Source organism: Ochotona curzoniae, unplaced genomic scaffold (assembly GCF_017591425.1).
Source record: "Ochotona curzoniae isolate NIBS_2020 unplaced genomic scaffold, NIBS_Ocur_1.0 contig_1, whole genome shotgun sequence".
NCBI classification, from domain to species: domain Eukaryota; kingdom Metazoa; phylum Chordata; class Mammalia; order Lagomorpha; family Ochotonidae; genus Ochotona; species Ochotona curzoniae.
This window is the reverse complement of record NW_024464918.1, coordinates 8,992,204-9,001,972: the sequence shown is the minus strand read 5'-3', so window position 1 is coordinate 9,001,972 and position 9,769 is coordinate 8,992,204.

The following is a 9,769-nucleotide window of genomic DNA, read 5'->3' as shown; positions in this document are numbered from 1 at the left end:
TGACATCCAAAGAGACTGACATAGAAGCACACAGTTTAAAAATTCAGCAATGAAAGTAGTGCTGTGCGTTTAATCTAAGACTGACTAGTCCGTGTGATGTTGTATTTAAACCAGAAAATAACAAAAAAGAAAAACTAAGATGGAATGAAGCTTCAGCAAGGGGTGTAGGTAGCCTTTTGAGGGTCAGACTTGAAACAGCTACAGGAAATACTTACATTGTCAGTTGATGTCAACTGAAAATTATAAATGTTCACAGCAGTAGAGGCAGTGGTTCCAACCCCAGCCTGATATCCATGTGACCTATTGTCATTTTAATTGTTAAACTGATTCCATAGCCAATGAGCCAGGGTGAGGGGCATGCACTTTTTGAGATGTCAGTTTCCACTTGGGGGCATCTGAGAAGCCTGTAACTTCAGACTGGGCTTTTGGTGAACATCTGACCTTTGCTTGATGCAGCTCTCCGAAGTACTTGACTTAGCAGCACAGAGTACCTTACCCCCTGGTGCAATCAGGATCAATATTTACTAAATACTTCATGAACTCTATTCATTTCTGAAGCAGCCACTGCATGCCCTTCCTGTCCTGTCATACGGTAATTTGAAATGTGATACATTTCTTCAATTTTGCATTAAGTTCTTTGCAGGAAAATAAAAGGCATACTAACAATGATTTGCAATGGCCTGTTTGTATTCATGATTAGATATGTCTACTCCCTTTGCTAAGATTTGTTGTAAAACTCTTAATGTATTATTACTCTTTTCGTCTCCTTTGCCTTTTTTTTCCTCAAGGTGGTTTAAATTTATACACAAAACATTAAGCTTGCATGACACATTTTGATGCTACTTCTTAGAAGAAGTACAGTAAGTTCCATAAACAGAAATTACAATTTTTGCTAAATGTCTACTGATAGTTTAGAATAATTTGAGCAAATACAGGATTTCAGAATAATTACAAATGGAATTCTTGAAAAAATTTAGGAGGCTTTATTTGTCATTTCAAGGGAGTTGACAAAAAATATTCATGAATAGTAGTATATATAATCTAATCCATGAAAAATGGAATTCTTTGTTCTGGTGGAGAAATGATTTATGTGTAAGGTGATGCCTTCAGTTGGTTTAGCCATCCGAGTCAAAATTCTTTTTAGCAAAGGTTTACAAAAAGTGTCTTTTAAAAAATAAAATGACAACCTTAAAAATGCTGACAGTATAAACAAGTTGTTCCATGCTATGTGCTATCTTCAGTATCTCTTGAATAAAAAGAGGAATGTGTAATTTTCATACTTTAATTCAGAAACTAATGTGAAAGAAAAATAATTTTCCAGGGCTCAAAATCAAATGAATATGCCACATGCAGCAATAGAGTTCTCTTGAAAACGAAACAGAGAAAGAAAGAGAGAGAGCGTATTAATCTGTAGGATAACATGGATATTTGAGATGAATTAAACAACAAGATTAAAGAAAAAAAGTAGTTTTCTTGGGCCTAGTGCAATAGCCTAGTGACTTAACTGCCCACCTTGCACACATTGGGATCTCATACAGGTGCCTGTTTATATCCCAGCTGCTCCAATCCCCTTGCAGCTCCCTGCTTGTGATTTGGGGAAGCAGGTTCCAAAGCGTTGGAACGCTGCAACTACGTGGGAGACGTGGAAAAAGTTCCTGGTTCCTGGCTTGGGATTGGCTCAGCTCTGGTGGTTGTTCCATTTCGAGAGTGAAGCAATGGATGGAAGATCTTTCTCTCTCTCTGTCTCTCCTTTGCTCTGTATGTCTGACTTTCCAATAAAAATAAATGTATCTTTTTTAAAAATAGTTTTCTTAAGGGAACTAAAGGCCTTGTAATAGAAATGTAGGACATTATAGGATTTGAACAGTTAAAATCCATGTGACTCTATTGAGGCAGGTGAACAGGAAGTGGTTACATCACTGATTTGAAATAAATATTAACTATCAACTGAGCTGAAAATTGCACAAAATGTGAAATTTGGTTGTATAATAAACAGGATTGACTTAAAACCCTGGATAATTGTCCAAGATTTATCTATCATTATCTTCACTTCTCCCTCTTCTGTGTTTGTCTAGTGTAGAGCATATCTGTGGATTTAGTTCTTCCTCTGACCTAAGTGTAGAATAACTACATACTTTTGGAAAATGTATCTTTGGCTCACAGTTTCATAAATGTTGTTTAGTGTTTGTCCAGACTGCAAAGCACTTTCCCCTCTGTCTGTGTCCCTCTCTGTCCCTCTGTGTCTCTCTTGTCTTCAATTATTAAGTAAAAAAAAAAATTCATGCTGTGAAAAAGAAAAACATTTTTTCTACCTAATCATTAGTTGATCCATCCCCAAGAGAGGCCCTCACCTCCTCTGGATCATAGCAGAATAACAGGAGCTAGTCCCACGGTGTCACTATCTACTTGAATCCTTCTTAAAATTTCGCCTAGAGTATCCTCTTGGATTCTCAAAAAAACACCCTTTCACAAATCAACATAAGGATGAGTGAATTGAGCCTAGAAACTAGAAGTACATTTGTGAAAGATTCCATACCTTGGCATTGACAGGTACCCCAATGATGGTTCCATAAATACTTTTTGTTGTAATTGTAATATTCAGTTTCTTTTATTGTTTAATGAAAATTTGCTTTCCCTGGAGAAGGTCTGCATTCCTTATGACAAACAACATTTGATAACTTTATGCTGATCAAGATTCTTAATTGAGCTATAGTACACAGTAGGAACTTAGTAAAATGAAAAGCAGAATAAATTCTCAGTATGAAGAATTCTAATACTGTTGATAATTAAAAATAAAATGTAACAGCAATGGCTAGCATTTAGGTCTGATTATGTTTTTATATGAAATAACAGAAATGGATGTGACAGATGTGAAAACCACGAAACTGTGGTATAAAAATCCCAATTTCTAATATCTCAAATTCTGTGTTTATGCTTTTTGCTTTCATTTTTTCTTAATTCTCAAAGAACTATTTTCACTCAAGTTAGTGTCATTAATAGGGTTTCTGTGTTTTCTTTCTGAAATCATTGGGATTTTTTTTTTCCTTTTTGGCAATTTCAAAAAAGAGAGATACTTAATATCAGTATGAATAACACATGTGCTCATTGCAGCATAATGTTGGTACAATCTGTGCTTGATACAGTTATAAATATGTCTTTGAAAGCATTTTTCTGTATTTTAAATAAAGGCTATAGAAAGCCGGCGAGAAGGATCTCGTCTTGTTAATATCACAAGCTGTTTCCCCACCTGCACTCAGAGCAGCTTTAGTCCAGCAGCTGTCTGGGTTCGTGTTGGCACATCACTGTCTGCACAGGAGCCCCATGGCTTACACAGAAAATGAATAGACCGCAGTTCCGATGGGGGTCTTTAATAATCCTTCCTCTAATGCTACCATGTGTGAGCATCGGGCTTTGCAGGGGTGTGAGGTGTGGAGCTTCAGGAGGATTATTGAAAGCCGCTCAATTTCTAAAGGTAGAAAAGAGCATTACAAAAAGCGGACAGCGCTTCGCCTTTGTCTTGCATGGGGATCCAGCGTAGTTTATGTTGACATTAGAGTTAGGTGTCCAGCATTGTACGAGAATTGGATATAATTACCTGGTTCGTTTCATTTGGCCTCCTTTGACATGGTCATACAAAACCCAGCCTACATTTTTCATTAGTTTTATTAACCAAATATTTGCTGTGAACGTACTGAGCTAGTGGAAACATATGTCTGTCTGGCAGTATCTCTGGACATTCAATCGTGCAGGGGTGCGGTATGTGTACATTTGATTGCCTATACGGAATGGATTGGTCATTGGACTTTCAGGAATAAAGCAGTAGTTGTTCTTCCTAATCTTTCCTTCTTTCCCTCTCAAGAACTGCTAGAAGTGCTGCCCATGGTAATCAGTCGTGGTGTCTTAGGCCATACGAATACATGAAAAATAACTTGTTGCTGGAGAAAACTCTTTGTTGTCAACTCTTCATTCTGTTGCTTTACTTTCAAGAACCTTGCATACTTGGTTTTGTGATGGTTCAGAGAATATTTGAGGACTAGAATATAACAGAGTCACTTGCTTGTACAAATACTGTGCATAGCTGCACATTCAAAACATTGAAGCCTCATGAGCTAATTCTTGTCCAGCATTTCATTCTAATTTAACTTGCAAAAGTCTATAATCATTGAATTTACTTGTTACTGGGTAGATTTTTATCTCCAGTAGTATATTCATAAATGGTATTCTCAGTATAGTAATTCATTTTTTTATAAATAAGACATGAACTTAGGCACTTAAAAAATGAGAACAAATGCCACAAAACTTTATACCACAAACTCTCTTTCCTGTGCATCAAAAGACAGTCTATAAGAGCCCAAATAGGTGTCAGGCTGAATATGTTTGAAGGGGTGTGACACGTATACCTTTCAAGAAGTGTCATCTCATGGAAAGACTTGAAAAAGCAATTGGAACTTTTCTGATTATATTAATGGGCAACCCAGTCAATGCATGCAGAATACAGTTCTATGGCATGTGAAACCTACCGATGTTGAAACACAAAATAAATTTAAAAGCGTAAAACCACTCGGAAAATTAGCCAGCAAAGCACATAAATCACATCATAAGGAATATTTTATTTTGCCTTAAAATTCTCAAAATGAAAAATACACTGATGAGAAATAAGATCAAGGTCAGCTTGCTTATATTTGTGGTTTTAGAAGGTGCTTCTTGCAGAGTGGAATGCAGACTTGAGAGTAACCAGAAGAGTGACCAGTTAGGAGGAGGTTGCAAGTGCATAGTCATAGAATGAGAGACATGTCAGAGGACTTACAATAGGTGAGACGTTTTGTAGATGTGTCATAACTGACTGAAGTGATGGAATGAGGGTGTTAGTTCTCTAAATTGTCTTAACTGATGTAGGCCATTTTTGTTAACATTTATGGAGCATTACACTGATAGGGTGTCATGTAATGTACAATAGTAGCTTGCATCTCCATTGGTCCGGGTATTTGGACGTTCTAAATGTTTCCTTGATTTTGCACCATACCCTGGATGCGATTCACAGGCCTGGAGGTCCGAACAGCCATTGGCTGATTGCAATAGAGCTTGGCAGGACTCTCGTGCCTGTCACTGCCTTACACAGTCTATGCCCAGACTAAAGACGAGTGTGGTTACCAATGACCTCCTTAAAGTTAAAACAGCTCTCACAGTACTTTGCCCTAATATTGTCAAGAAGCACAATTCCTTTCCCAGAAATCTGCTCTAATTGGATTCAGTGGACCTTAACTGGCTTGTCACAGCTATGCTCAGAGTGAAGGTGAAATCTTTCAGGAGTTTGTTCCTGAAAATAAGAATTGAATATCTTTGATGAATGCACTGTAAAAGTACATTTATTTATGCCTTTCTTTAGCACACTACTTCCTATTGTCTTTATTATATATGAAAAATGACAAAAAAAAAACAGGCTATGGAGTGTGATTCTAATGTGATGGGCTTATGGTTTTAAATATATGAGGATATATGAATATACAATTTGAGTCTGAAATAATTAAATTTTAGCATTGGAATTTTAATTTTCTAACAGGTGGGAAATTGTCGTAAAAACCACACTCTTTATGAGGATTCGGGCAGGTGTCGTGGATAATCACTTGATCAAGAAGAGAATCTTAACACCTCGGTAAGTACTTTTGTTAAGCTCATAAAATTTGGGCAGCATACAAATCATGCTTTCCATTTCTAAGCCAAATTTTCTTAATTTGTTTGACGTTGCTGGATTATTAACATATATATTAAACACATGCCTATAGAAGATATGCATATATATAAATGCACACACACAGTAATGCAAAAATACTCTAGAAAAACTGTATGTGCCTAGGTTAGATAGAAGAATAGATGGAGCACTTTTGGAAAGTATGCACACATTTTTTTTCACACAAATATCATCATGTCCCAGATAGTAAAAACAGGATGTTCTGAATTGTGCAAACAATAAATTATGTAAAGCATTTTGGCTCTGTGTTTCTGTTAAGGGAGATGCTATTGTGTACTTGGCCTACTTCCTGTGGAGACACAGTGATGTTTTAATAAGTAATGGAATGTAGTTTGTCTATTTTTGTGCTAGAAGTAATACTATAGGTAGAAATTAGAGATAGGACTTCCAGAATGACTGATATCTGTCTGGCACGTGTGTGTGAAAGAGAGAAAAAAGAACTGCTCTTTGAAAGAGAAAATAAATGTTCCTTAAGGAAAGCTCATTGGAAGGTAAGCCAGTCTGAGATGGTTCTATTAAATGAAAAGGCTAAAATAGCACATGCCCCTCACTCCTCAACTTTGGACTAAAAAATCCTGCTGTTCACCTTTCTTGAACTTGATTTCGTAACAAGCAAGTTGACATTAAATCCTCCTGTGTTAGAAATTTTAATGTTATTGTAGTATATGGAGTTTGTCACTTAGAAGTAGAAAAGGCATTTCTCAACACATACAACTTGGGTTCCCTTTTGATCTGAATATAATTCTATTATCCTTGGTGAGTTGTTTGAGTATATCTCTGGATTTGAGAGTTGAGTTGTGATACACATAGGACAGAATGAAGCAAGCAGTGAGCTTCCGGAGAATCGACTTCTAAAAGTGTCCATCACTTGTGTTAAATTGTCTATTTGTTCCTTTGTTGATGACTAGGAAAAGAAAAGACAGCATTTTTTTTTCAAAGATTCATTGTTACCCCTAAATGATTTTATTTATCATATTCCTCAAAGTGGTCATGTTTATGAAATTCTGCTACCCTTGTCAGTTTGTACAGCTCTCAGCAAATGAACTGTGGTACTAATGAACTATGTGATCTAAGTGTGGGTTTGAATACATGTTGCTTCTTTGTAAGAAAGGAGATCTCATGAAATGGTATGAAAAACCTGCTCTGAGAATAAAACTTTTGACATCCCCATTGAATCTTATAGGAATTGCCTTTAGTCAAATTGCATTCTATTCAGTACTGGGCCAAGGCCCAGTCAGAAAAGTTGAAAGAGGACCTTTATTCTTTGCCTCAAACCCTAATTTTTTTTAAAAAAAAATTCCTCTAGTTTCTGATTAATGACACTCCTGATTTTGATTCATATTATCCTATTATTCATTATATGGAAGAAAAAAGTCACTTTTTTTTTTTCAATTTAATTTTAAAAATTAGGGCTAGCAGTGATGGAATTTAAAATCAAATTATCCTGTCAGAGTGACAGATAAATCTCAGGAGTTTCTAATGAGATTTTCCACTGGCACGACGCTATACTCCTCCCTTGCCCAGACTCCTTCATTCCAGGCGTTGACACTGAGTGACAGTGAACATCTGTGCTTTGAAATATGGTGCTTTTTGTGGCATTTTGGTGTGTAATGCAAAATTTGGGGGTAGTTTGGTTTCCTTGTTTGTTCTGTGTTAAAGGGGGAAAAATAAATACACAGGTGTCCCATCGGTATGTCAGTTACTGTGGAAAGCTATAGGTAATTATTATATACCCCAATTGGATTATATGGCATAAATGTATCAGATTTTCCCTTGCCTTTCCATGTGCATATTCTTCAAGGAGTTTTTAGTACAGTATGTATAATTATGGCAACTTGTTGTAATGGAATCATAACTCTTTCCATAGTATTAAGTACTTACTATTCCTTCGTTAAGACATTGGTTTTATATAATAAAAACATTGTTTATTGGTATTTAAAACACCAGTTATCAACTGCGGTAGTGGAGGTGTAGTAGATTTCTTTATAAGATAATGTATCTCAGAAAAGTGAGCAGGATATTCATTTTTACTCCCTAAATATATTGCTGGTTGGTACTTGGAAATGTCTTGTAGAAAGGGAATACGGAAGTTGTAAATGGAATCCTGTCTGTTTAAGGGTCTCTTGGATTTGAAAGCATTGTGTGGGGTGGATCAGAGGCAGTCATATGCCTGTCTCTGATTAAAGGAGAACTTGATGAAACATCTTGAGGCTTCAGTTTACTCACATGTGCAGGACGAAGTGTTTTATGTCTATTTTTTCATAAATGTTTTAGCAGTTGGAAACTTAAACTATACTACCGAACTTTGCTTCTGTTCTACAGTTGTAGTTGTGCATGTTGTTGCAGTTCTTGAAACAGAGGACATTAAGTACTGGGTGTCCCTTGAGCAGTCTGATTTGGTTACTTAATTATGATTCCAAAATGAGAAATGGTGAGAAGGTTGGGTAATAATTCAAGGAACAGATGATATGCAGAAAAAAATGTGGTAAGGCACCTATGTGTGGGCCCTGAAGAGCTGTACATACTGTACATTAGTTAAGAGTCTTAATAAAAGAACAGAAGGAAGGAAAAATAACACAAGATGAAGAATGAATTACTTAAGATTAAATAGTTTCTATTACAGAAATAGGCTACATGGAGAGCTAATGGCAAGCAGTTTCTACAGACAGATGGAATGCTCTCATCTCCCAGTAGTATTGATATGAAGTCTCTGTCAAGATTCATTTTTCCTGAAACATTTGCATATAAATATAAACATCATTACTAGGGGCTAATTGCCCTGTAGGAACTAAAATGTGGGAATGAGCATCTTTAGTCGTTTTTATTATTATTTTTTAAAGTATCTCTAACACACATCATATTTGGTACTGCATGGCTGCAACAGATAATTACCACCATTAAGAATCTCAAACGCAAAATCAAAACCATTTGGAATGGCTTCCAGGGCAACCCAGCACAGTGAGTAGCCACCAAAATGAGTATATGAGGTTTATGCTCATGCATATTCATAAGGGCACTTAATTCGACATTCATGGTAGGGGGGCTTTTGAAAGCTTGTCAAGAGAGCAGCCCCAAACAAAACCAAACATCAAGGTAAGAAGATGCAGCAAATCTTGTTCTCACACACATACAAATACTGCTTGCAGAAGGCACTGAATAACACCAAAGGAATTATTTATTTTAACTACTCAGAGGAGATGGCAATTTGTAAGAAGATGTAAACCACAAACCTTTGCTTTTATCACTCATCTTATTGATTAGGAAGGTCAAGAGTAGAGATATTTAATGTCTAGATCATACCCACAGTTTTGGCCACGTGGGCACATAGATTTTGTGATTACTATCACTTGGTAGTGCAGAATGAGAAGGAGAGTGTCAGGGCTTGTGCTGCACTCCGGGAAAAAGAAAAAAAATGCAATGAGAAAAAAATTGAGCTGTGGTTGGGATGCTGCTTGTGTCTGGAACTTGGCCTGTTAGCTGGGTGGGTCTGTGTGTGTCTGCAACTTGGCCTGTTTGCTGAGTGGGTCTGTGTGTTCAGCGTACAGGTGCTGCCTTGTTCAAGTGTTGTGTTGGGAGGCGATCTTGCTGACACTTATACTTTTCAAAACCATTTCCATGACATTCAACAAATGTTTGTTCTGGTGGAACAAATCTGTTAAATTATAGATTAGAAACAGTACAAAGAAACCTTTTCAAATGTTTCAGTTTCAGTTTTGCACAAAGCAAGCACCATTATAGTTGAATGCAGCATGCTTTGATAGAATCATCTACATAACTAGCTGGTCTGATTTTCTCCCTCCCACCTCCCTTGTCCCCACAGCACTGGGGTGTGGGTGCAGGAGGTTTTAAAAACCACAGGTGGTGCTGAGGGTGGCATCTCATCCTTTCCTTTTAAATACAGCTCCACAGTTGCTTTTCATTTCCCTTATATATTCTTCTCTTTCTTCTTCCTCCTCCTCCCCTTCCTCATTCTCCTCAAATATCTAACCCAACCCCTTTCTTCCCATTCTTCCTAGAAAT